The following is a 26,939-nucleotide window of genomic DNA, read 5'->3' as shown; positions in this document are numbered from 1 at the left end:
GAACTTTTTGAAGGTAAATCACAAATATTGAGAAAAATATCACTCCAAGAAACAAGGATAATAATCATAAATTACACGGACAATTATTGAAGATACTCAAGATCCAGAAACTTCTTGCTTTTATGCTAGAAGTCATTGTGATAGTATTAGACACTGAAGCAAATACCGAACTGCTTATATTTGGTCTTCTGGTTTTTTGTAAATTTAACTTTATATTTCTTGAAAGTCATAAATGTATGCTACCCAACCAATTTTTATACACATATGCACATACATGTAGCATCCAGCAAACACGAGAACAAATATCGGAGACTTTCAGGGTATCAAAGATGTTACTTTATTGGCCAAGTTTAACCTGCGCAGGGGCGAACTCTCAAAGTGTCCAGCGACACAGTGCCCACAAGGAGCTGCAAACGAGAGCCGCGCCGAGCACTTACAACTACGTACGTCCTTATATAGGGGCGGGCAAGCAAGCGTTATACAGAAGCAGACGTGGCAGTTAGCAATTCGCTTACAAAGACCACGTGCGGGAATTTCAAACCAAGCATTCTTGCATAAGGCAGGAAGGCAAGATGTTTGTTCATTAACCTAGTAATCTCCTGGCTCTAGCTAGCTAGGTTCCTATTTTCTCATTAAAAACTACAAAGCATTGCTTATCTAGCCTACCCAGGGAAGAGCATCTGCTCGACACAGGATGTTTGCTTAGCTGCACTTTGTCTCCCTTATCATTTCCTTTTAGCTACAATGTGGTTCTTGTTTACTAAGGTGAAATTTAGTTCTTAATTTCTTTATTCCCAACATTCCCCCGTTTTCTCTTTGGAGTTTGTCAAACCCTTGACTCTTCATCATTAGGAATCATAGTATAGGGTTGAGATAGAACCATTAGCTTTACTACTTCTATTCTTTCTTTAATAAAGGCTATGACCCTATTTAAAATGTAGGGTCCTATAGTGATTGCTAGCAGGAGTATATCCCAAGGTCCAGTCTACTTTTCTTCTAATTGATTTTCTGGGGATTTTTTCCTCCAAATCTTTATTTGGGGACCCTTTGGCTGTACCCTCCTTTTAGATATACCTACTTTAAATTCTTTTAAAGGACAATGGACAAAGGTCTCATCTTCTTGTAACTGCTTCCGGCTGGAAATGGACATTGTTTTACCCACCCATGGGTCAGAGGTGCCCTGAAAGGGGAGTGCAGCATGGAGGGAGTCCTTCCTGTAAGGGGAAGGACCTTACAGAATCCTGGTCAGTTGGCTATTACCAGGAAGTCGCAGGCTCGGTGTCCAAAGGCTGGCATTACTGGACTGTTGGCATCCTGATTATATTCTGGAGGTGTCAGATTTGGAAAGAGTTGGAAGGCACAATTAAATCATAACCATTAAATGACAAAGGCAGGGACTTAAGTAAGGAATGGCTTATCAGGAGGAAGGTGTATAAGGCATGCTACACCTATCCAAAACTTGTGGCCCGCTATACTTCACTCGGGCTGAGGGGAATATGTTAGGATTCCCTCCTTTCAGATACCTGGGCCCTTTCTGTCCAAGCCATTAAGACAGAAAAGGCAAAATAAGTTCTAAAGTGAAGCCCACAGACCACCCAAACCATTCATCAAACCAACCACTCAGTTCAGTCAAACAGTTGAGTCTCAGGGGGTGATGATGAAAATGGGCTCCTTAAAGCGCGGTTTATATTCACTCACTCATTCAACCAATTACTCAAGTAATGAAGTCATAGGCATATGCCCTATGAAAACAGAAGAACATACAGGTTAATTCACACAATAATCCCCAAACCAGTCTCTGTGCCTGTGAGACTGTCTTTTGGGAAGACATTCAATTGCAAGGTCCTTCCTGCAATAACATTTAGCAATGGCAATTTCACAGGTCCTCCATACCTGTAAATTGTACATCTTTGGTGATATTACAAACCCAGTTTCAACTATCAAATGAAAACAAACTTTTAAGACATTTAGCTGCATCATTCTGATGTCCAATACTAAGCATTGTGATTTTCCTTGAACCACAATTTTTCTCCTTAAGATCACCCTCACTTATTATGGGGACTACTTTGAGTCCTGCTTTTAATTTTGACTGTTTGTTTGCATAAACACACCAAGAGCAGCCTGGATCACTTATGATCCTTGAGTCTACCTTGCTGGAACTCACACAGGGAGCCTTTAGATTGACTTCTCGGTCCGCCCCTCGGGGCACAGAAGCAGAGCCACACATCTGCCATCTGGTTTCACCTGTACCAGTTGTTTCACTCAAATCCTTGAGGCTTCCATTGTGCTTACAGGTTCCTTTTTGGCCATCTTTCATGAAAGCAACCGTTGTTCCTTCCCTGGAAAGACTGCCATGAACCACACAACCAACCAAAGTACCAGGCTTTTTCGTGGGCTTACGCTAGCTTCACAAGTCAATCCCAGTTCCTCAGGGCTTTCCAGTGACGACCAGAACCCATACATGCCTCCTTTAGGTGTGACATTCCAGTCAAAGTCTTGGTTAACAAAACCACTATTAACGACTGGTCTTATTGGTTTTATGCAAAGAAACCTTATATTATCACTCACTTCTTCAGAATGCCAAATTCTGGAGGGATCAGGTAGGGAGAAAAATACAAAGCCTGAAGGAAAATCTTTTCCCTTATGATATTCACCGGGCTTCTTAAAACCTTTACTTCCACAGACTTTCTGCAACATTCACAAACCCTTTATTTTATACAGCTTCTGATATCCACCAAGATTGCATTTTTATGCCTTATACCTTCTTTTATTAACTAACACCACATAATTCCTTTCTAAAACTTTTCTCCAGAGTGTGAAGTTTCAACTTTCCCTGGAATTCTCAATTTCCTTTTTAGAGCAGATACAGAGCAAAATCCAAAACACAGAGTTTCCAGAACAGTACACAGGTAGGGGCATTCTCTTGCACAGAGACATGGTTCTTCAGGCCCAGTCTTTTGGCAGAGACATGCTGCTTTGCCCATGGCTGAAGCACTTATCAGCCCCAAATGACCCTGCCTGGGTCCCGAGTGGCAAAGGCATCCTCCGCAACCGGTTACAGGCAACCTTTCCTAGGTCTTAAAGTACAGAAGGTTTCTGATCAGAAACAACACCAATGTTAGAAATCTTGCTTGTTTCCTACAAAACCAGAAAACAATTCAGGTTTCCTTTACTCCAGGTTTAAATCTTTCACATCCTTTACACATAATTTTTACACATCCAGATTTAACCATCAATCTCTTTTAATCCTGATTCCTTTCCCACACTGTGAAGGACTATACTTAAACTCAGTATTAGACTCAGCATGTGGCACTAATAGTTTGAAAGGTGGCATTTAAGGCTTTCACCATAGCGCAGGCTAACTTACTTATTTCTATATTTAAATAAGTTACCATGGTTGGCATCACAAATATAGTTAAAGACACGTATTCAGCAGGGCTAAAGAGGCTTAAATCGCTGATTCAATCAGGTATAAGGGAGACATCCCGTTGAACCCGGGTTAAGTGGGGCTTCTGAGGCAAAAACACCGTCAGTCTTCCCACCCAGAGAACACGGTCCCCCAGAACTGTTTATTGAAACATAAGAATAAAAACTGTTATTCCACATATTAGGAGCCATCCTATTGTCAGCTTAACATGGGCATAAGCATAAGATACATCAGTGGTGGTGGTGCATTTCATCTTCACACCTGCTGAGAGCACAAGACAGTTTTTAGTGCAATTGACAAAAATTACATATTCTCTAGCTGGGGTTACATTAGCAACTTTCAATGAAAACATTTCCCTGTCTTTTATATTTACTACTGGTCTCCAATTATAAATGTCAGAGCAGGCCATTTTCTTCACAATACGCACACTGATCCTTGTCAACTCGCCACTTCTGGCTTTTCTGTGTTCCCCCTTTTTCCTTTCCTTGGGTAGGGGGTTGCTGGGCAGCAATCAGGATCTTGGCGACTTCCTTGGCCCTTCCAATTTCTGGATTGTCTCTGTTTACATAAACCTTTTGGGCTATCTCTAGTAGCTTACTTCTATTTTCTCCTTCAAATCCTTCTATTTTTTGTAGTTTCTTTCTGATGTCTGAGGCAGCCTGTGTTGCAAAAGCTATATTTATCAGTCTTCGATTCTCTTCTGCCTCAGGGTCTAGGGGAGTATATACTCTATATGCCTCCAAAAGTCTCTCTAAGAATGTGGTGGGGGATTCTTCCCTGCCCTGAATAACCTCGCTAACTTTGCTAAAATTGGTAGGTTTCCTTGCTGCTGCCTTGAGTCCCCTGAGTAGAGCCCAGCGATACTGGAGGAGCGCGTCCCTTACCCCAGTAGTATTAGGGTCCCAAGCAGGGGGTGGAGAGGGGAGGATGTCCTCGGTCTCCCTTCTACCAGCTATTGTCTCCCCCTCCTGTCCTAATACAGATTTTGCTGCCTCCCTTATAATATGATCTCTTTCCTCTGATGTAAAGAGAGTCTGCAAAATCTGCTGACAATCATCCCAAGTTGGCTGGTGAGTCCTAAAAATAGTTTCTAGGAGGGAAATCAATCCCTGGGGTTTCTCAGAAAATGGGGGATTCTGGTGCTTCCAATTATACAAATCACTAGTGGAAAAGGGAACATAGATTAACCGTGGGGGTGCCCGCGGCGGGGCATCCGGTGCCAGGGATGCTTCCCAGAGCGGCAAGATGGCGGCGCCTCCCGCTGAAGGCAACGTGGCAGCACCTCCCGTGCCCGTTCCATAGCGAGTTCCCCCTCACGTCTGTGGCGGGCTGGGAACTCCACCTATCTCCTGCAAGGAAGAATCAGGCTCCTCCTTCCGGGGATAAGGCGGGGGTGCATTCACAGGATCTAAAAGGTCCTCCAGTGGCCCTGGTAAGACGGGCTACAGTCTCGACCGTCCCGGGGGCCAGCCTGATGCGGTGACCGGGGTCTCAGTTCCCCTCCCTTTTGCCTTATTCCCCGCTGATGCTAGGCACACTGCCCGCCTCCCTCTCTGATTTCCACCCTGACACTTCTTGATGTATCGGGGCCGCTCAGTGGCAATGTCGACCCAGACATCTATATAGAGGAACTGATCTGGATGGGGAACCCTGTATACTGTGGCTTGAACAGCAAAAAGGGTGGGCAAGTCAAAAGTCCCCTCCGAGGGCCATCCAATATCAAAGGTGGGCCACTCGAGCTGGCCTAATGTTCTTAAAAATTCTGGATCCGATGGGGGTCATCCATACCCTTGTGCTCACCGCTGGAAATCAGAAAAATTTCTTAACAGACAATCAAGTGGGGATCCCAGCACCGACTCCTGTTGGCCCATTCTGATGAGGTCCAGGAGATAGGAGAAGAGACAAATAATACAAACCAACAAGGTGACAGACAAGGCAATATCCCTCACACACGAATTAGGCATGTAATTCAGAAGTCAACTTGTGACACAACACGCAGACAAAACAAGACACAGAACACAGTCGCTTGCCCGCCTGGCCTGCCCTCTCGTGAGGTGATGTCGATCTTGGCTAAGGTTGCCCGATCAGAGTCCGGGTTAGACTGCCAACCGTTATGCCGTATGATCTGACACAGGATCCGCAGGTTAGGGCCCTCATGCCCCGTAGGTTTCCCTGTGAGGCTACAAACACAGTCATTCATGAGCTCGTTCACTCACACACTCAAATATTTCAATCGCAGTGCGGCGCGGCGCAAAAGGGAAGGGAACCTGACGTGACCCGTCACTACTTAATTTCCAAAACCAAATTCCAGGGGCAGCGTCCTGCCTCTGGAGGTCCCTGGGTAGGCTACCGGCAGCGTCCCGCCTACTACCTCAGGGTAAGATTGCTCCGGAGCCCAGAAACCAAAAGAGGATCCTCAGCGAATACTTACTCAGCTTGAGCTGCCCGTCCGGTCTCTGAACCAAAACTCCACCGATATCTTGCTGGGGTCTCCAAATGTAGCATCCAGCAAACTCGAGAACAAATATCGGAGACTTTCAGGGTATCAAAGATGTTACTTTATTGACCAAGTTTAACCTGCACAGGGGCGAACTCTCAAAGTGTCCAGCGACACAGTGCCCACAAGGAGCTGCAAATGAGAGCCGCGCCGAGTGCTTACAACTACGTCCTTATATAGGGGTGGGCAAGCAAGCGTTATACAGAAGCAGACGTGGCAGTTAGCAATTCGCTTACAAAGACCGCGCGCGGGAATTTCAAACCAAGCATTCTTGCATAAGGCAGGAAGGCAGGATGTTTGTTCATTAACCTAGTAATCTCCTGGCTCTAGCTAGCTAGGTTCCTATTTTCTCATTAAAAACTACAAAGCATTGCTTATCTAGCCTACCCAGGGGAGAGCATCTGCTCGACACAGGATGTTTGCTTAGCTGCACTTTGTCTCCCTTATCATTTCCTTTTAGCTACAATGTGGTTCTTGTTTACTAAGGTGAAATTTAGTTCTTAATTTCCTTATTCCCAACAATACACACTGCTATTCTCGACAAATATTGTCTTCATATTCCTGAGTATTTTTCTACACAAATCAAAGAGAAGAAAAGTGTATATTCATCAATTCATTTTGTGACTTTGAAAACAAATAAAAAAGGACATGCTTTTGATTAGACAAATTCTAGTTCTAGAAATTTACCTTAAGCATGTAATCAGACCAAATGTAAAAATACAGTATATATTAGATGTTTATCAGAGCTTTGTTAGTAATGACAAAAGTGTAAAAACAACATAAACATTAAACATTAGAGATTTTGTTTTAAAAAATACAGAATAGGCAAATCCATAGAGAACAGATGTTTCCAGGAGCTGTGAGGAGGGAGTAGTGGGGTGTAACTGGGAATGGGTGTGGGATTTCTTTGACAGTGATGACAATGTTCTAAAATTAGATTGTGGTGATATTTGCAAAATTATTAAGTTATCTGTGAATATATTAAAACCATTAAATGGCATACTTTAATTAAGTGAATTTTATGGCATTGAATTATATATCTCAATAAAGCTGTTTAAAACTTATGTAATCTATTAAGTTGACAGAACACACTGAAGCTATCATAAAATGATGAAGCTAACATTTTTTCACTTATATATGGAAAGATGTTTATAATAATTGTTAAATTAAAGATGCAGTTTACTCTTACACACATACCACAAATAGAAAACTTGCAGTTTACCCTTATTTGATGCCCTGTGGGATGTACCTGTGAGGAGAAACAAGGAAATGCATATGAAATGCTCAGCACTGGCTGAGTCCCTTCCCTACACAGTCTGGAGCCTGGATTCAGGGCCCTCTGGGACTCCTCCCATCAGCTGGAGGCAGGTAGGGAAAAAGCCACAGGATGGTCAGGAACATGGGCCTATCTGCTTTCTTGACCTGAAGGCAAATGTCCCCCTCACTTTAGTGTGCATCAGGATGACTGCAAAACTCACTCTTAAAAGATGTTCAGGTCCCCTTCCTTGAGATGTCTCAGTAGCTCTGTTTGGAAAACCTAGTCTTTTTCAGCAATTGGCTGGTGGTTGGGATCCTATATAGCACTGCTCTGAGCCTGTAAGAGTCAGTGGGTTCTGAACAACTGTCTGGTCTGATGGCCCCTGAGGCACAAACCCCACTGCAGCATGACTAGGTAGAGAGGGGACCGAGGTGGGGTATGGAGAAGGGCTCTGAACCAGCGTTGGACAGCTGGACTTTAGTGCCCAGCCTGTCACCTCCTAGCAACACAATTTCATCACCTCACCCAGCAAACCTTTCTTGTGGGTTTGAGAATGAATTGCAGAGCACTAAAAAGATTGGAGGAGTTGTTGATTACCTTTAAATACTAAGGTGTTAGAGTATATGACAACTCTCCCAAAGTTTGTATGTTTCTGTGAGACAGAATATGGAGAAGAAAGAAGGTAAGAGAAGGAGGAAAGAGAGAGAGGATGAACCCAAGACATCTGGACCTTACCCAACTGTTCTGTGCTGGTTTCTGAGTTCGCTGGTTCCGCTGCCTCCACTTCACTCCTGTAGCCTGAGCCTCATGTTCAGTAAGAAGTGGCTGTGTCAGAACTTCCTCAGGCCTGTTTATCAGTTTTGGGGAGACCTCAGGGAAGTAATCCCAAGGAAGTTTTTTCAGACAAATGTGGGTAATTGTTCCAATGAACAAAGGTCTTGGGAAATGCCAGATTCTCCTTCTCTCCCCACCCTCACTGCATTACCTGCCCCAACTTCTTTCTCCTTTCTTCTCCCTATTTTAGGTGGATAGGATGGGTTAGGACCTCCCAAACCAAAGATTTCTCATCCCATCCTCTCTCTGACCAAAACCCTAGGACCACTGACTCAAAGCTAAAAGAATTTCAAATTCAAACAAGTCTATCTACCCTTCCCCATTGTCTCTCTATTAGAGGAAGTAGACTTTTTAGCATCCCTGTCCACATAACATCTTTTGTTGCCTTTGTATTTCCTCTTCGATGGGGAGCTCACTACCTTAAAATAGATTTCAAACAGAGTGCATCCAGTCTCATAGTTGGTAGCTGTAAAAACATCTCAATTTGGAGTCTTCCTTTGGGGCAGAGTCACACCACAGACACAATGCTAGAGGAGAGTATAAATGACTTCTGGCCTGTTTCTGGTCCCACTACAAGATGCATTAATTCATTGAATCGTTCTAGGCCTCAATTTCCTCCACTTTTCAGATCTAACAGTGACAGACCCTCTACTGGTCAAATTATGAGGTGGTCACAGTTGTATTGGTGCCACTACCCAGCAACCCCATGGGGTCAATTTGTACAGTTGGCCACTCTCCTGCTGCTGAAGTCCTTGCCCTCTGTCTTTATAACCCCCATCCTTTTTGGGAGTAGCCCAGACTCCCAACAAACAAAACAACCTCAGTTCTACTTGTGCCTGGAGGTTTACCTTCATCCCCTCTTTTCTTGTTTCATTCATGCCTTATTTATTGAGGGCAGGCATTGGGCTAGGTGCTGGGGATACCACCATGAACAAGATGGACATGATTTTTTTCTCCTACTAGAGCTTGTAAACCAGGACAGGAGAGAGCTTCTAAAAGCAAATAGACAAAGAAAAAATAATCACAAACTGTTAAGTGCCACAAGGAAATACTAATCTGAAATAGAGAGTAATGGCATGGGGGTAGAGGAGCAGCATGCAGCTTCTTAGACTAGCTGTTCAGGGATAGTCTTTCTGAGAGACATTTAAGCTAACATCAGACAGCTGAGGGGGAGTTAGCATCTCAGAGAGTTAGGCAAAGAGCTTTCCAAAGAGAAAGAAAAGCATCTGCAAAGGCATGAAAGTGTGTCTTCAAGGACTGTTTTTTTAAGTACAGCGAAGTCATTAAAGTGTTTTAAGCAGATAGGGTGGGATGGTTCAGTTTAGATTGAATGGGTCCCTCTGGTTGCCATGGGAGCAGGTTGAAGACATGACAGGAGCAGAAGCAGAGAGAGCAGTGGCCCAGCAGTTGGAGAGGGTGGCCTGAACTAGGATGAGTGCAGGAAAGGTAGGGAAAAAAATGACATAGTTACACTTGGAGGTGACATCATGAAGCTTCAAGGGTGTCCTGGATACTGGGGACACAAGATAGGGTCAAATCAAGAATGATCCTCCATTTTTGACTTGGGGACCTTCAGGAGGGCCAATAACGGGTTACCATGGGGAAGAGTTTGAGTCCTGAGAGGTGAGCAAGGGGGGTAGCAAGAAGGTATTTTGATACAGAAAAAGTGTAAATTTGGAAGAAGAAAAATTACTGAAAATAGAATCCAAATTGAGTAACTCAGATAAAAAGAGAAAAAGGAAAGACACTGTACAGATTAAATTGGAGGTTAGAAAATATTACTACATTTTGAATACTGCATCAAAATAAGAAAGTAGGGAGCTCTTAAGTTGTGAAGTTAGGAAAACTATTTTTAACCACATCTTCCTTTCAAAAGCTCAGGAAAAATAATTTCCTTTAAAGATGAGCAATAGGAAAGCTTGAGTACCAGAAAGAGTGTGAAAAGTGGATACTTATACATTTTAGGGAATTTTTTTATTGGGAAAAACTTATTAGAGAATAATTTAGAGCATCTATAAAAATTAAAATGTTCATTCTTTTTTAGACAATTCCACTTTTGGAACTTATTTTTAGGAAATCAAGTAACAGGGAAAAAAATAAAAAGATATAAGTACTAGTAAATTTATGACAACAATGTAATAATAAAAATGTGGAATAACCCCACCATCTATCAACAGGCAGTTGAGTAAAATACATTAGTGCATGTACACGGCAATGAAATACTCAGTTGCAGAAAGGGTGATGTTATCTTAAGGCAGATAAGAAAAAATTTCCATATTGAAGTTTTAAATTAAAACCCCCCACAAGTTTGTGTAATACTCTTTTTAATTACATATCTGTGTGTTTGTATATTATCAGAAAAACATGCAAGTGTATGTATCAAACCATTGTATCAGGTATTTTATTATTTAAAAAACAAAACATTTAAAAAAAATCTGTTGTTTACATAATTTGATTCTATAAGGCTACCCCTGGGGATACATGTCCTAATAAATCACCCAAAATTGAACTAGTTTTATAAACAAAGATATCCGTCACATGTGCCCAAGATATCGAGGGTCTTAGATATCCAGACTCTAATGCCCTTCAAATAGGAAATGCTTAAGCACATGATGGCACATGTAACAGGTGAAATATTATGCAGCATGTTTATGGGCATGAGATATTTCTCATGAGATAATGAGAACAAGAAACAAACTATTTCTCTATACACAGGAAAAGATCAGAAGTAAATATACTAATATGTTGCATGTGATTCTCTTTAGATGATGGGATTAGAGAGGATTCTTACTTGCGTCTGTTTCTAAGTGGACTGAGACCTAGGACTTCTCCTCAGTAAGAATCACTCATTCTTCTCGATGCCCCAAGGGCCCAGCCCAGGACTTGTGCCCAAAAGATGTGAGTAGTGTTTGTCTATTGGGAGATTATGTGGTTAAGGCTCCGGCAAGGTTGGGCTTCCTCTAAGCGCCTCAGCTCAGATGCCAATCACTAAGAAACTATTTACCACTGAAGGAAACTTGCTCAGTAAGTAAATCTTGGTTTTGGATTTTTCTTGAACAATGTGTGAGAAGGTGGCTCTGGACCCCCTCAGAGTAGCTTTATTCACTGGATAAAGCTGCCATACACTCTTTCCTGTCCACTGGGACTTTGTGTCTCTCAAGGCTACACGAGAAACAAAAGTGCCACCTCAAGAAGCTCATTGAACATTAATTGACAAATACACTTTCAGAGCATGTCATATGCTTCTGTGGGCACTTGAAGGAAAATGTCAAGGAAAATCTCAAGGCTCTTGCCCTTAATCAAGGATTCAAGCAATAACTTTTAATGCACGGACGTTTATTGATACCCAGTGAGTACCTACCCCTGCCCTGGGCCCTGAGGCACAGAACTGTGTCAGACACAGTAGAAGTTTGGTTCCCAGGTCTCCTGGGACCAGGGCATAAACTTGTGGAAAGGGGAACTAACAAGACATTTAGCCCCCATTACCTTGGAGCCCAGTTATAAGCCACAACTCCACAGAGTGTCCTGGGAAATGAGGAATTAGGCTGAGACGTTGCCTCAGGAGCTTCCACCAGGATCAGTCATGAGACTGCCTCAACACTCCTATCTGCTTCCTTGCTACCGAGGCTCCAGGGAGGTTCTGCTTCCTCAGTCTTTCAGGTTGCTTGACATGGATCTGAATTGACCACTAGGGAAGATCTCTGCCATCCAGTTAAACCCATTTAGTGAGTAAAAGTTTGGATTATTTGAAAGGTGTCTCAGAAAAACTGTTCCCCATCCCAGACATGGGTCTTTACAAGGAGAGGGGACACAATGAGTGGGCAGGAAGGTGGTTGCTGTTGCTGTTGTTTTATTTTCTTGGTGCATAGTTGAGTAAATCATATGCTTCAGTTTTTGACAACTTGTCACCACTATTCCTTGAAAGATGTCTTCCTACTTATATTGTCTTTTATTAGCTCTAATCTCTGTTCCCTTCCTCTCCCTCCACAGAGGTAGCCACTTTAAAACAGACATGTATGCTTGAAAATTGAATGTCTTTGTGTTTTATATATACACAAAGTATTGTGTTATAGATCCCATTGTGTTTCTTTCTGCATTAACACTATAATTTTTATGGATACTCAACTCCCTACTTCTCTTTTCTCAATGCATCCTGTAAACAGAGTAATTCTTTTAAAGTCTAAATTGAACCCTATCATGTTTCTTCTTAAAGTATTTCAAGAACTTCCTATTACAATTACGAAAAATAAATTAAAACCAGCCTGTGAGGTCTACTTGTCTCACTCCTACATATATCTTGAAATTCAACCACTATCATTCTGTTTCTTTTGTTTCCCAAACTTCAGCCATACTGGATTTCCTTCAGTTTGCTGAATGTACAAAGCTCTTGCATCTCTAAGCCTTTGCCTCTGCCACCCATCCCTTGACCTCAGCTCTTGGAAGTCTTCTTCTTTCTCAGTCTTCAAGCCTCTCCTTCAGTGTAAATTAGTACAACTATTTCAGAGAGACTTTGGCAATATTAGTCATCTTGGGTCAGGTTCCCTGGAAGCAGAGGGACTAGTGGGAATTGGAAAAGTGGTTATTGAAGGAGTTACCTCAGAAGAAGAAGATAGAGGTAAGCAGAAATGTGGACTCAGCACATTGCATTCAGCCTGGTCTTGAGAGGAGACCTGGAACACAAATGGTACTCATGGAGTCAATCCCATTTGGAGATAGGGAGCCAGTCTTTTCTACCCAGTGTCAGTCAGCTATTGGCCACTGGCTGTCCCCCTATATCCCAAGGCAATGGTGGGGAGTACCTAACCTCCATGGTCAGGGAAAGGGCAGTTATGAGCCATTAACAGCCAACATTCATAGCAGCTGGGAGGTGGGGATTTCAGAACCAGCCTGAGTGAGCAGAGCAATGAATCTGCATCAGATTTTGCATTAAGCTTGAACATTCCTCTGCAGAAACTATTTAAATGATTTAGAAGGCTGAAGCTATGGGAAACTAGTGATTGGCAGCTTCATCAAGACAACACTCCTGCTCATGCATCATATCTAGTGAAGTATTTTTTGGCAAAAACATCAAATCACCCAGGTGACTCAGACCCACAATAGCCCCAGTTTGGTGCCCTGTGACTTCTGGCTTTTCCGAAAACTGAAAATAACTTTGAAAGGGAAGAGACTGGAGAGGCAAGATGGTGGTGAGGTAGGAGGGAGTGGATTCCACTTTCCCCTACACACAGGGGAAAAACCTAGCTGATCTACAGAGGAACAGAGCAAACAACCAACAGTACCCCAGCGTACATGAAGATAGGAGACCAAAAATTGTAGTGGGCATTGAAAAAAAAACAGACAGTAAGGAGAGTGCTTCAGGAAAATAAGGTCCCTGGAACCATGGTGCGTGCAGCCCCAGACCCGGCACCCACCCTTCTACCACAGAGTTCTTGGGAGAGAGCTAGGTCAATGGCTCCATCCCCAGCCAAACAAGGTTTGAGCAGCACTGGGAGAAACCTGGATGCTTGAAGTTGCAGAGAGGGGAATAAGGACTAAGTGGGAAACACACAGGGGCTGTGAACACCCATAGCATCTGTGGATGCCGGCTGTGGAGAGTTGAGAGTTGGGCCGTGATGGGCCCTGAAATGGATAGTCCCCGGCCTGGTTAGAGAATTGGGCTATGTGAGAGGCCAGGCCTCTGTGCAAGCAGCAGGCTTCAGAAGGAGGAATTTCTCAAAAAGAAAAAGTGAAAAGGGAGACACTGTTTGGGGAATTCTCCTGCAGAAGCCGCTCCAGCCTCCTCCCCACCCAGCCAGGCAGTGCTCCTGAGGTGGTGCTGAAGGCCCTGTGCACCCTCATAGTCCTGGGAAGGGTGCACACCCGAACCTGAGAGACTGGAGGCGGTTTGACTGAGCATGCATGCCCGTGATCGGGGGAGAGTGTGCTCAGCTGAAAGCCCGAGCCCACACCCCTAACCCCGGGGAGAGTGCACTCTGAGGAAGGCCTAGATCCCACACCCAAAGCCATGGGGAGAGGCACCTGGCTAGCCCTGGGGAGAGTGTGAGCCGGAGGCTGACTGAGTGCAGATCAGGAAGGGAGAAAAGCGAAACCAATTGCCTCTCAGCCTGCTGCAGCCAGCAAGACCAGCAAAACTGGTTTGTTTGAAACCAACAAGAGGCCTTTTATCTTTTTAATTCTTTATTTTTTAATTTTTATTATTTTTTTATCTTTCAACTCCTTTTTCCTCTCTTTCCTTCTTTCTTGTTTTATTCCTTCCTCCTTTCTTTCCTTTCTCCTCCTTCTGCTCCTCCTCCTTCTTCTTTCTTCTTCTTTTTATTTTTTAAATACCCACAAACGAGACAAAAACCCCCAGAACTGTGAAAAGACCAGAGTTGGACCCAAAGAGGTGTCATCCCAACAGCTGAGACAATGAGACAAATTTCACTTTGCTATTACAGAAAACCTGCAAGTTATTGCATATTTGTTTTATTATTTTTCATTATTCTTACATCTTTTGTTTTAATAGTATTTTTGTATTCCTCTTCTTTCTGTTTAGTCTTCTTTGCTTGGCTGGTTAAATTGTATCATTGGACAGCATTCCCCTGTTCTCCCTTTCATAGTGTATTGTTAATTTACTGTCCTTCACTTCACTTGTGTTCCATTAACACACTATTCAAGGTTTTATACTCCCTATTCTTGTTATTCAGATCACATAGATTCTGTCATATGATTGTTGCTCCATTATTATTGTAAATAATAGCTGTTCCATACAATTGTAAATACTACACAACACACCTCCCAGATCTTAGCCCACTTCACAGTTTCCTGAACTCTATTACTGTAGTGGTTAGCTCTATTCTCTCACACACTACACCTATTTACTATCCTCTACTCTCACCTTACCTCAGAATCTGACCTCCCACAACCTCACTGTGATCTAGATCCAACTAACAAAATCCCTCCCTCCCCAACAAGAGTCTTATCTTTCTAAAAAGTGGCTAGTTGGGTGGAATATCATAGTTAACACTATACATAGCCAAAAGATCTCCTATCTCTTCTCTACCAGCTGCTACTATAAATATTATAGAATACACTCTTGCTATCTTAAGCCATTTTGCCTTACCCCTCCAACTGATCATGAAAAAGAGTAGGTGGAAGCTGTGAACACCAGGATACCAGCAGGAAGAGGAAACCCAACAACAAAGGAACCACCAACATATAACAACAGAAGAAGGTGAAAGACAAAGTGGAAGCCACACTAACCTCAATCCAGGACCTATCTGGAAATACAGCTAAGTAGTAGAGAAATTACCCAGTGCAAACAACTGAACAAGAGCAGGAGAAAATCCTCAAAACCTTGTACACATGGAAGAACCAGCTTCAACAAAAACTGCCCTTCTCAGCACAACAAAATACAAGGGGTAGAGGACAGAGTAACCCTCATTTAATCAGCTGATGGGAAGAACCCACCAAAGAAAGACCCAACAACAATCAAAACCCAAAGACAAATACAGAGCCAACTTGAATGACAGCCCAAGACCAGTGAGCTTGGGAGATCAAGGAGACTGCACCACTGAATCTCACAGGAATTCTACCATAGAAATTCACACCATAAACCCAGGGAGTCAGAACAGATCAATTTAAGAAGCTGCTGCTGACAAGAAGAGTCTCACAAACAATGGAAAGACAAACAAACAATCATCAAATGAAAGGAAAGGAAGAAGCCTCAGAAAGTGCCAAATGAAATAGAGGCAACTCAACTATTAGATATTGAATTCAAAGCAATGATTATCAGGAACCTCAATGAGCTCAAAATGAATTACCAGAAACTACAGGGAAACTACAATGAACTCACTGCAAACTATATCAACATGAAAAAGGAAATAGAAACTATCAACAATGACCAAGAGGACATGAAGAATACAATTTCTGAACTGAAGAACACAGTAGAAGGAATCAAAAGCAGGATCAATGAAGCAGAAGACCGGATCAGTGAGCTGGAGGACAAAGTAGAAAAAAAAACACACCCAGAAAGAGCAATAAAAGGAAATGAGGCTCAGAAAGAATGAAGAGGGATTAAGAGAAATGCAGGAACATATGAAACATAATAACATCTGTATAATAGGGATACCAGAAGGAGAAGAAGAAGAGCAAGGGAGAGAAAACTTATTTGAAAAAGTAATGATGGAAAACTTCCCTAATTTGATGAAAGAAAAAGTCACACAAATCCAGGAAACACAGAGAGTCCCAATCAAGAGGAACCCAAAGAGGCCCACATCAAGACACATCATTATTAAAATGGCAAAATTTCAAAATAAAGAGAGAATCTTAAGGCAGTAACATACAAGGGAGCTAGGAAAAGATTAGCAGCTGACTTCTCAATGGAAATGCTCCAAGCCAGAAGAGAATGGCAAGAAATATTCCAAGAAATGAGAACCAGAGGCCTGCAACCAAAGCTACTTTACCCAGCAAGGCTCTGAATCAAAACAGAAGGCCAAATAAGGACCATCCCAGACAAAAGAAGTCTAAAAGAATACACCTCCTCCAAACCAGCTCTGCAAGAGATGCTAAAGGGACTGCTTTGAGGAAAGGAAGGAAAAGAGAGAGAGAGACAGAGAGAGAGGAACACAGGTACAAACATGGAAATGAATAAGTACCTATCAATAATAACTTTAAATGTAAATGGATTAAATGTTCCAATCAAGAGACAAAGAATAGCTGAATGGATAAGAAATCATGACCCACACACAAGCTGCCTACAGGAGACCCTCTTCAGGAGACCCTGTGCAGGATAAAAGACCTGCACAGGCTGAAAGTGAAGGGCTGGACACAAAATTTCCAAGCACACAGACAGGGAAAAAAAAGCTGGGGTAGCAATACTCATATCAGACAAAATAGACTTCCAAAAAAGGTCCATAAAGAGAGACCCAGAAGGTCACTTCATAATACTCAAGGGAAGAATCCACCAAGAAGACATAAACATTGTAAATATATATGCACCCAACATAGCAGCACCCAAATACATAAAGAAAATTCTAGAGGACTTCAAGATAGATATTGACAGCAACACAATTATAGTGGGGGATTTTAACACCCCACTGTCAAAAATGGACAGATCTTCCAAACAAAATATCAACAAAGATATTGAGGCATTGAACAATGCCCTAGGTGAAATGGACTTCCCTGATATATATTGAGCCTTTCATCCCAAAGAAGCTATTTATGCACTGTTTTCAAATGCAGATGGAGCATTTTCAAAGATAGGCCACATGATAGAAGACAAAACAAGCCTCAACAAATTCAAGAAATTTGAAATCATATCAAGCATTTTCTCTGACCACAAGGGACTGAAACTAGAAACCAACCCCAAGGAAAAAAATCCAAAACACTCAAACTCATGGAGATTGAATAGCATACTATTGAACAATGAATGGGTCAAGAATGAAATTAGGGAAGAAATTAAAAAATTTCTGGAAACAAATGAAAATGAATTCACAATAACCCAAAATTTATAGGATAGTGAAGGGAGTCTTCATAGTGATACAGGTCTACCAAAAAAAGATAGAAACATTTCAAACAAACGACCTAACCGTATGCCTACAAGAACTTGAGGAACAACAACAAAGACAGCCAAGAGCAAGTATAAGGCAGGAAATAACCAAGATCAGAGCAGAATTAAATGACATAGAGACTAAAAGCACAATTCTAAGGATCAATGAATCCGAGAGGTGGTTGTTTGAAAAGATAAACAAAATCAACAAGCCTTTAAGGAGGCTCAATAAGAAAAAAAGAGAGAGGACCCAAATAAACACAATCAGAAATGAAAGAGGAGAGATTACAACTGACACCACAGAAATACAAAGGATTATAAGAAATTACTACAAAGAACTGTATGCCAAGAACTTTGAAAACCTAAGTGAAATGGACAAATTTCTAGAAAAATGTAATCTTCCAAAACTCAATGAAAAAGAAGCAGAAAGCCTGAAAAGACCAACAACAGCAGATGAAATGGAAGCAGTAATCAAAAAACTCCCAACACACAAAAGCCCTGGACCAGATGGTTTCACAGGAGAATTCTACAAAGCATTTAAGGAAGAGCTAACCCCTATCTTTCACAGACTATTCCAAAAAAAATCCAAAATGATGGAAGACTCCCAAACTCTTTTTATAAAGCCAGAATCATCCTAATCCCAAAACCAGATAAAGACACAACAAAGAAAGAAAACTTCAGGCCAATATCGCTGATGAACATTGACGTTAGAATCCTCAACAAAGTATTGGCAAACCTCATCCAACAATACATCAAAAAGACCATACACCAAGACCAAGTGGGATTCATTCCAGGGATGCAAGGATGCTACAATATTCACAAATCAGTAAATGTAATACATCACATAAACAAAAACAAAGGCAAAAATCACGTGATCATATCAATAGATGCAGAAAAAGCATTTGATAAAGTACAGCACCCATTTATGATGAAAACACTTGGAAAAGTGGGAATAGAGAGAACGTTCCTCAACATAATAAAGGCCATATATGAGAAACCTATAGCCAATATTATACTCAGTGGGCAAAAACAATAAACTTTCCCATTTAGACCAGGAACAAGACAAGGTTGTCCACTTTCACCACTTTATTCAACATAGTATTGGAAGTTTTAGGCACAGTGATCTCACAAGAAAAGGAAATAAAAGGCATCCAAATGGGAAAAGAGGAAACAAAACTGTCATTGTTTGCAGATGACATGATAGTGTACATAGAAAATTCTATAGACTCCACCAAAAACTGCTCAACCTAATAAATGAATTTGGCAAAACAGCGGGATACAAAGTCAATATCCAGAAATCCAAAGGCATTTTTCTATACCAACAATGAAACAACAGAAGCAGAAATCAAGAAAAAAATCCCATTGGATATAGCAAAAGAGAAATAAAATACCTAGGAATAAACCTAACCAAGGAGGTAAAAGACCTGTACTCAGAAAACTACACAACACTGAAGAAAGAAATCAAGGAAGACACAAACAAATGGAAACATATATTGTGTTCATGGATTGGAAGAATTAACATCATCAAAATGCCCATACTACCCAAAGCAACTTACAGATTCAATGCAATACCTATTAAAGTACCAATGGCATATTACACAGACATAGAACAAACACTTTAAAAATTTATATGGAACCATAAACAACCCCCAATAGCTGCTGCAATTTTGAGAAAGAAGAGCAAAGTAGGAGCAATCACGATACCTGATACCAAACTGTATTACAAGGCCACTGTAATAAAAAAAAACATAAAAATGGGCACATGGACCAATGGAACAGAGCAGAGAGCCCAGAAATAAACCCAAGTTTCTATGGTCAATTAATATTTGACAAAGTGGGCAGCAACACAAAATGGAGTAAAAATAGCCTCTTCAACAAATGGTGTTGGGAGAGCTGGACAGCCACGTGCAAAAAAATAGAAACTAGAGCACCAACTTACACCTTACACTAAAATAAATTCAAGGTGGATAAAAGATTTAAATATCAGTTGTGACACCATAAAAATCCTAGAGGAAAACATAGGCAGGAAAACCTCAGATATTTCATGCAGCAACATTTTCACTGATATGTCCCCTAGAGCAAGGGACATAAGGGAAAGAATAAACAAATGGGATCTCACCAAAATAAAAAGCTTCTGCATAGCTAAAGAAAACAGTATCAAAATAAAAAGAGAACCAACCGTGTGGAAAAACATATTTGCCAATGATACTTCAGACAAGGGTTTCATCTCTAAAATATATAAAGAACTGACAGGACTCCACTCTAAGACCAGCAACCCAATTAAAAAATGGGCAAAGGACTTAAACAGAGACTTCTCCAAGGAGGACACACAGAGAATCCGGAGACACATGCAACAATGCTCAGTATCACTAGCTATCAGAGAGATGCAAATTAAAACCACAATGAGATACCACTTCACACCGTTGAGAATGGCCATCATAAACAAATCAACAAACAACAAGTATTGGAGAGGTTATGGAGAAAAGGGAACTCTAGTGCACTGTTAAAGGGTTGCAGACTAATACCACCACTATGGAAAACACTATGGAATTTTCTCAGAAAACTAAAAATTGATCAACACAAATCAACACATTCCCCCGCCAAGCCCCACCTCTCAGCCCTCCCCACCTCCCTCCCATTTCCAAGCCCTTCCTTGTTTTTGTCCATGTGTCCTTTGTACTTGTTCCTGCAAACCTTTCCCATTGTCCACTGAAATTCGCTCCCCTCTCCCCTCTGGTCACTGTCAGCCTGTTCTCTATTGCAGTGTCCTAGGTTATATTTTGCTTGTTTGTTTGTTTTGTTGTTTAGCTTCCTTTAAAGGTGAGATCATATGGTATTTGTCTTTCACCACCTGGCTTATTTTGCTTAGCATAATGCTTTCCAGTTTTATCCATGCTGTAGCAAAGGGCAGAAGTTCCTTCTTTCTTTCTGCTGCATAGAATTCCATTGTGCAAAATGTACCATAGTTTTTTGATCCATTCATTTACTGATGGGCACCTAGGTTGCTTTCAGCACTTGGCTATTGTAAATTGTGCTGCTATGAAGATTGGGGTGATAGATTCTTTTGGATTGGTGTTTCAGGGTTCTTAGGATATAATCCCAGCAGTGGAATTGCTCGGGCAAAAGGCAGACCCAGTTTTAGTTTTCTGAGGAAACTCCATACTGTTTTCCATAGTGGTTGCACCAGGAAAGATATTTATTTATAACAGGCCTTGATAGGAGGGACAAGGCTACACAGGCACTATCATAACCTCGCAGATGTGCGAATTAGTGCAGACATTTTGGAAAGAGGACAACACATGTATGTGTGCATGTGTATCTCAAAATTTATATTTGCATTTTTAAAATTCCATAAATTTATTCATAGGAATTAATTCTAGGTAGATAATTACAGAAATATGGAAAAATATCTTTGTAAAGATATTCACACAGCACTGTTATTGCAAAACAGTTGGAAACAACCGAAATTATATCAGTAGAAGTTTGACTAAGTGAATTGTGGTTTATGTATACAGTGGTATGCTGTGCAACCATTCAAGTAAAAAAGGATGATTTTTAGTCTTTGTCAAGTAAGAGGTTATATTGTATAATGTGTAGAAAAATAAAAGGCAGATCACAGAACAGTAATCGTTCTCAGGATGTGAAATATGCATGCCATGTATGTGTAAAATCTCTGGAAGAACAAACATGAAAGTGTTCAGAGGAGTTAATGCTGAATCAAGTTTTTTTTGTGCAGTGACTCTTGGACCTAGGAGTGAAAGGACACTTGTGTGTATACTTTCTACTTGACCAAATAATATGGAATCTGAATGTTTCCACTATCAGATATAACATTTCTGAACAATTTTTAACTGAAGATATTTACATGTGGGGACACGAAGGGAGAAGTCCCAAATGAAAAACAGCTTCCTCACTTGTTAAGGACCCCCTTCTGTCTTGGAGGAGAGGTTCAGGAGGAAACATGCCGAGGTCGACAGTAACAGATAACCCTTTGGGGGTCATAGATAGGACACACTGGGACAGTGCTAAATGCTCAGAGCTAGATGGAGTGGTGAAAATGGTTGTGGTCATGCTCTCAAAATGTCTGCTGGGTTCAGCCCTAGGAAACAGTTCATCCAGACCATTCTAATTAAAGGTAGTTAAATATGAAAAACTGTGAAAAGATGCTGTCTGTCATCCTGGGTCCTTATGGAATAGGTAGAAACACGCCCAACCACAGGAAGGAAGTTTCCAAGATCACTGAGCAGTGGTTACAGCCCACATGCCTGGTTGTCCTTCACAAGAATTTTGCCCTTTGAGAGAAGCTCATTCTCTAACCCCCAAAGAGTCTGGAGAACCGAGGGTATCAAGTGAGAGACATACTTTGCCTCTGCTCGTTAGACTATATTGGCTGGCACTGCCCACAAGGCAGGGAGTTTGATGGCCCTATGGAGTTGTGGAGGATAAACCCTCAGCACAAACATCTTCCCTCCCTCTGCTCCACCTGTCAGTCCTACTCTGTCCTCTAACATTGTCTGCTAGCAAGAAGAAGCATAGGAGTAGTTCCCAAGTGACTTTGCATCATTATACCTTTGGCACAACTTAAACATTTTTTCTTCCTACTGGGAAGGGTGAGGCCTAACAAGAACATCAAAGGGGCTATTAGCTGTGTGGCCACAGCTAATGGGAAGTGAGTTCACGGTATGAATTTTGTTCTCGTCTCCCATCCCTGTTCATCCTCCATTTGCTCCACACCCATCTTTGACCTCATCACCCTTCTTTAGTCATCTCATTGGATACTCCTAATTCTCCCATGCTTTCTCATCTCCCATTTTCTCATGTCCTTTCCCAAAATGCTATCCTTCTTTCTCACCCCTTTTGCTCACCGTGCTGTCCATTGCTCCCTATATCCTCACATCTCATCTTCATTGCTCTCTTCCCAATCCTGTCCTACTGCCTCCCTTCATGTCCTTTCCCCTCATCTTCATTTCAGCTCATTCTTACAGTTTCTTGGCTTCAAGAAGGGATCACAGAGAAGCCAGGCTCCAGGTATACCATGGGCCAGTTTTAGGAGTGATACAGTAGAGGGACATCAGAGCAGAACTGCCAGGACAGGTTAGTAGCCTTCCTGAGGAGGCTGGAGAAAAGACACAAATTGGGAATGGATGGTTGAAGGCTGGAGGAACTCAGGTAGAGGGAATCTTCTGCGTGGGAGTTGTACTGATGTATAACTAAGTAAATTCAGAAACAAGCATCACTCCCAGAGACTACATTTATGGATACTTTCTGAACTAGGAGGTTTGGGGGAGAAATGCAGAACTCTGGAGGAGAAGGTTACACTGGACACCCTACAGTGCAAATTCTAAGGACCTGATTGGAGTAATAATGCTTACTTTTTCAAAGGCTTTATCATATATGCGAGAATGGTGACTCACTTAATAAGGGAGAAGATATGGCAGAGGATGGAGAAGAAATGTGCCTTTTTAGACCTGCAGATATGCCACATAGGTATTGATGTAGCTTTTATGCAACAGGCTATTTCCCTCTCTAGATCTTACCTGTCCCCTAAACATCCTATCGGATTTTTTTTGTGCTAGTAAAGAGAAGAAACTGATTTTCTTGGGGGTGAAAGGTGAACCATAGAATAGAATAATCCTTGGCACTGGTTCAAAAGAGTTTTCTGCACCCTGATCTACAAGGAATATCCCATTTCCCATGAGAAGAAAACCTCCCAGTGATATTCGTGGTTCTTTGGGCTGTGATCAAACAAATAGTCATTGCTTTTAAGTTACTGCTGCCCACACCTACCAGCCTTCCAAGGCTTCAGTGCTGCCTGGGAAGTGAGCATAGCCGAAAACAAGGTAGCAACTTGCTGGGGTAGGGGGCCTTGCTGGGAAGATCGTAACCCCATTTCCCCTTATCTTGCCTGTTCTTCTTAATAGCACATATCACTATAGGATGTCTCAAATATGATGTGTGTTTATGCCATTTATTTTGTCACCCTTCATTAAAATGTGAGTTGCACAAGTGCAGAGATTGTTCACCAGTGCCCCAGAGGAGTGTTTGGATCATACAAGCAACTCGATAAACATTTGTTGCCCAAGCAAATGAATAGATTATGTAGGGATCCTTTGCTGGGCAGATACATAACACAAAATTTTCCAACGTCAGAGTGTATAAATGAATGGTGTGTAATCATTTCTCCAGGTTACTGCTTTGATGGAAAATTTTCCTCAACTCAGAAAAAGGCAGGAAAGGATAGGCATTATCAGCCTATCACTGCTCAGGTCAGTGACCACTTCCCCATGAGCACCCTCCACAGGGCACCCTGTACATCAGGGTTTCTAAGGCTATAGACAAGTGGGTTCAGCATGGGGTTGATAACTGTGTTGAAAACCCCAACCCCCCTTATCCTTGTCTGAAGACTCCTCTGATCCTAAACGCATGTAGTTGAAGATACCAGTTCCATAGAAGAGGCAAACCACAGTGAGGTGGGAGCCACATGTGGAGAAAGCTTTCTTCCTGCCTTCCACTGAGCGGATTCGTAAAACTGCAGCTGCCACGTGGATGTAGGAGGTGATGATGAGAACCAGAGGGACACCTGCCATTAGAATACACATGACAAAGAGCAACAGCTCATTGAATTGGATGCTGGAACAGGAGAGCTGGAAGAGCTGTGGGAGGTCACAGTAGAAGTGATTGATGACATTGGGACCACAAAAGTTGAGGGTACTAAGGGCAATAGTGTGGGTGAGTGCATTGCTGATGCCGCAGGCCCAGGACACAGCCACCAGTGATGACTGGACTGTCTGGCTCATGCGGTTGCTGTAGGTGAGGGGCCGGCAGATGGCCAGGAATCGGTCATAGGCCATGGCTGTCAATAGGAAGCTGTCCATCCCAGCCAGAAGGTGGAAGAAGAAGATTTGGGAGAGGCAGGCATGATAGGGAATTATGTGCCTATGGGACAAGAGACGATCCAACATGGCAGGGACAGTGACAGTGATACACCCAACATCCAGTACTGACAAGTTCCCCAGGAAGAAGTACATGGGGGTGTGGAGTTTGGGCTCGACCAAGATGGCAGCCAAGATGCTCAAGTTGCCCCCAACTGAAACCAGGTAGGCAAAGAGGAAGAGCACAAAGACAAAAGGCCACAGCTCTGGTGTCTCCACCAAGCCCAGTAGAATAAACTCAGTGACAGCAGTTCCATTTGCCTCTGATTCTGGCTCCATGAGAACCTGTAACAAAACATCCCAGTGTGGAAGCCTCAGTTGACTCAGTGTATTTATGCAACATAAGGGTTTACAGCACCTGTGTTCAGAAGTCCCCAATATGTTCCCAGCTTTCCAAGTGATGATTTTCCCTCACCCCCAGCCACATCTCACTCTCTGACCTCCCATCACCCCAAAACCCTCAGCTGAGATGCCTCAAACCACCAATACTTGTTCATCCCATATTCTCCTTATTTTAAGGGTCAGAACACTTGGGGAAAATACATTAATCCTTGTGACTGTGGATATTAGACACTTTGGCCAAGTTCATTCCTCCAAGGTGAGGGACATACTCTCAAATACAAATGCAAAATCCCTTGGTCAGTAAGTTGCCAGTGTCTTGATTTTAATTAAGCCTTTACACTGGACATTGAATGACAGCTTAATAAAACGATGTTTTCTTTTTTATAGTATCTGCTACCTGCTTTGCAAGTTAAAATTGTACCATGACCTATGGGTGGCTTCCTGCTTGGGACAGTTCCTTTTCTGCATTGCAAAATTACTTTTCTGCATAACCTTGCACTTGTCCTTGACTCGTGCACAGTAGGTGCATTGACCAATAGCTCTAAGGGGAGGTTCTCATGTGAAGTAAGTGCATACATAGAAAGACAGAATGATCTAAGATTTTCACATCTTATAATAAATTCCTGGTCAAAATACATTACTGTACACGTATCTTTATTGCCCATGGAATAAGCAGAGTTACATCTTCACTAAGAGTAATGATATTTCCCTGCAGGGAATACACTAGATTCAGAAGATGGATGTAGCTGGAGTTCAGTGACTCTAACAAAAGGGAACAGCAATGAAAGTCTGTGCTCAGTGGCTAAAAAAGGTGGACCTGGTGATCTCTAAAAGGGCCTTTAACATTCCAAGAGCACCTGATTGCTGAGATGGTGGGAGGATTCCCCTCAGGCCTGGTCATCACTGAAAAGAGATAAGTGCCTTCCCAATTGACAAGTCAATGGATAGATAACAGTGCTTTACATATATTATCAGATTAAAGGACGATTAACTACTGTCTTTTTCCCTTTAGCGTCCCTTTGCACACAAGCATTAGATGGTGATCCCTGATTTTTTACCCCTTTATTCATGCTGTTTTCTCTCCCTGCACAGGTCTCCCTCCAACTCCTAGAAGCCAATTGACTCAAATACTGGCTGCTGAATGACTTCTTTGTGGAAACACTTACATATCAAAAGATTCTCTCTCTCTCTCTCCCTCTCCCCACCCCTTCCTGTCTCCTCTCTCCCTCCCTCAGCTACAACTACACATTATAGTGATAAGGGAACTTATCACTATCTACCTTCTAAGTAAGTCACTACTCTAAAAAGCCTATCTCCCCTACTTTTCCTTAAGACTGATTCAGTTTTCCAATAGCAATACTTACCATAAAACTTCACATATAGTAGGTAGTCAATATTTCTCAAACAAATAAAGGACAGTTTAAGTGTCCACACGATATCAGAGAAGGAAAGCTCTATCTAGTATGAACTGGAGTAGTCATTGAAGACTTTGTGAACATAATGAATTAGAGCTAAACTTTTATGAATCACTATGACTTAGTGGAGGGATAAAAGCAAGTGCCAGGTGCAAGGCTGCTGCAAGGACTACAGATCTCCTGGTTCTGAAGGAACAGGCAAGGCATGTAACAATCCATACACTGGTATGTTTCTTTCCATATAAATCACCCAGAGAATAAGGCCCTTAGGAGGGGAATGCTTTCCAGACAACTGAGTTATACCCAGGGACAGAAGAGCAGCAAACAGCTGCAGCCAGTCCTAGCATGGCCTGAAGCACAGCTTGCTAGAAATCAATGGGATTCTGGGATGACCTCTGATTGACCAAAGACATCCAGAGTGTTGAAGGGTTCACGGTGATGCCCATCATCAGGAGCCCTTTTGTATCACCATTCTCAGGGCTTTGTATGAGCCCAGGTCCTCCTCACAGAGCTAAAGAACCTTCCTGCTCTGAAGCTGCACCCCAGTCGTCCCTGCTCTCAGGGATAAAAATGTTCAGCACGGACTGTGACGGTAATAAAGGCTCAAGGCTGCCTGATGAAGTCAGTGCCAGTATCATGCAGTGAAGTAGATTTAGCAAATTCCCTCACACTCTCTCCTATAAGTACCAGAGGACAGGCAGGTTT

General features: G+C 42.1%; 1 pseudogene; it reads right to left on the bottom strand.

Annotated features, from left to right (window-relative positions):
• Nucleotides 1-23,807: 23,807 nt before the first annotated feature.
• Nucleotides 23,808-24,768, bottom strand: LOC123809375 (annotated as a pseudogene).
• Between the last annotated feature and the right edge of the window lie 2,171 nt (nucleotides 24,769-26,939).

This window comes from Phyllostomus hastatus, unplaced genomic scaffold (assembly GCF_019186645.2).
Source record: "Phyllostomus hastatus isolate PE091 unplaced genomic scaffold, TTU_PhHast_1.1 phas_scaffold_55, whole genome shotgun sequence".
Taxonomy (NCBI): domain Eukaryota; kingdom Metazoa; phylum Chordata; class Mammalia; order Chiroptera; family Phyllostomidae; genus Phyllostomus; species Phyllostomus hastatus.
This window is presented reverse-complemented; position numbering and strand designations above follow the sequence as displayed.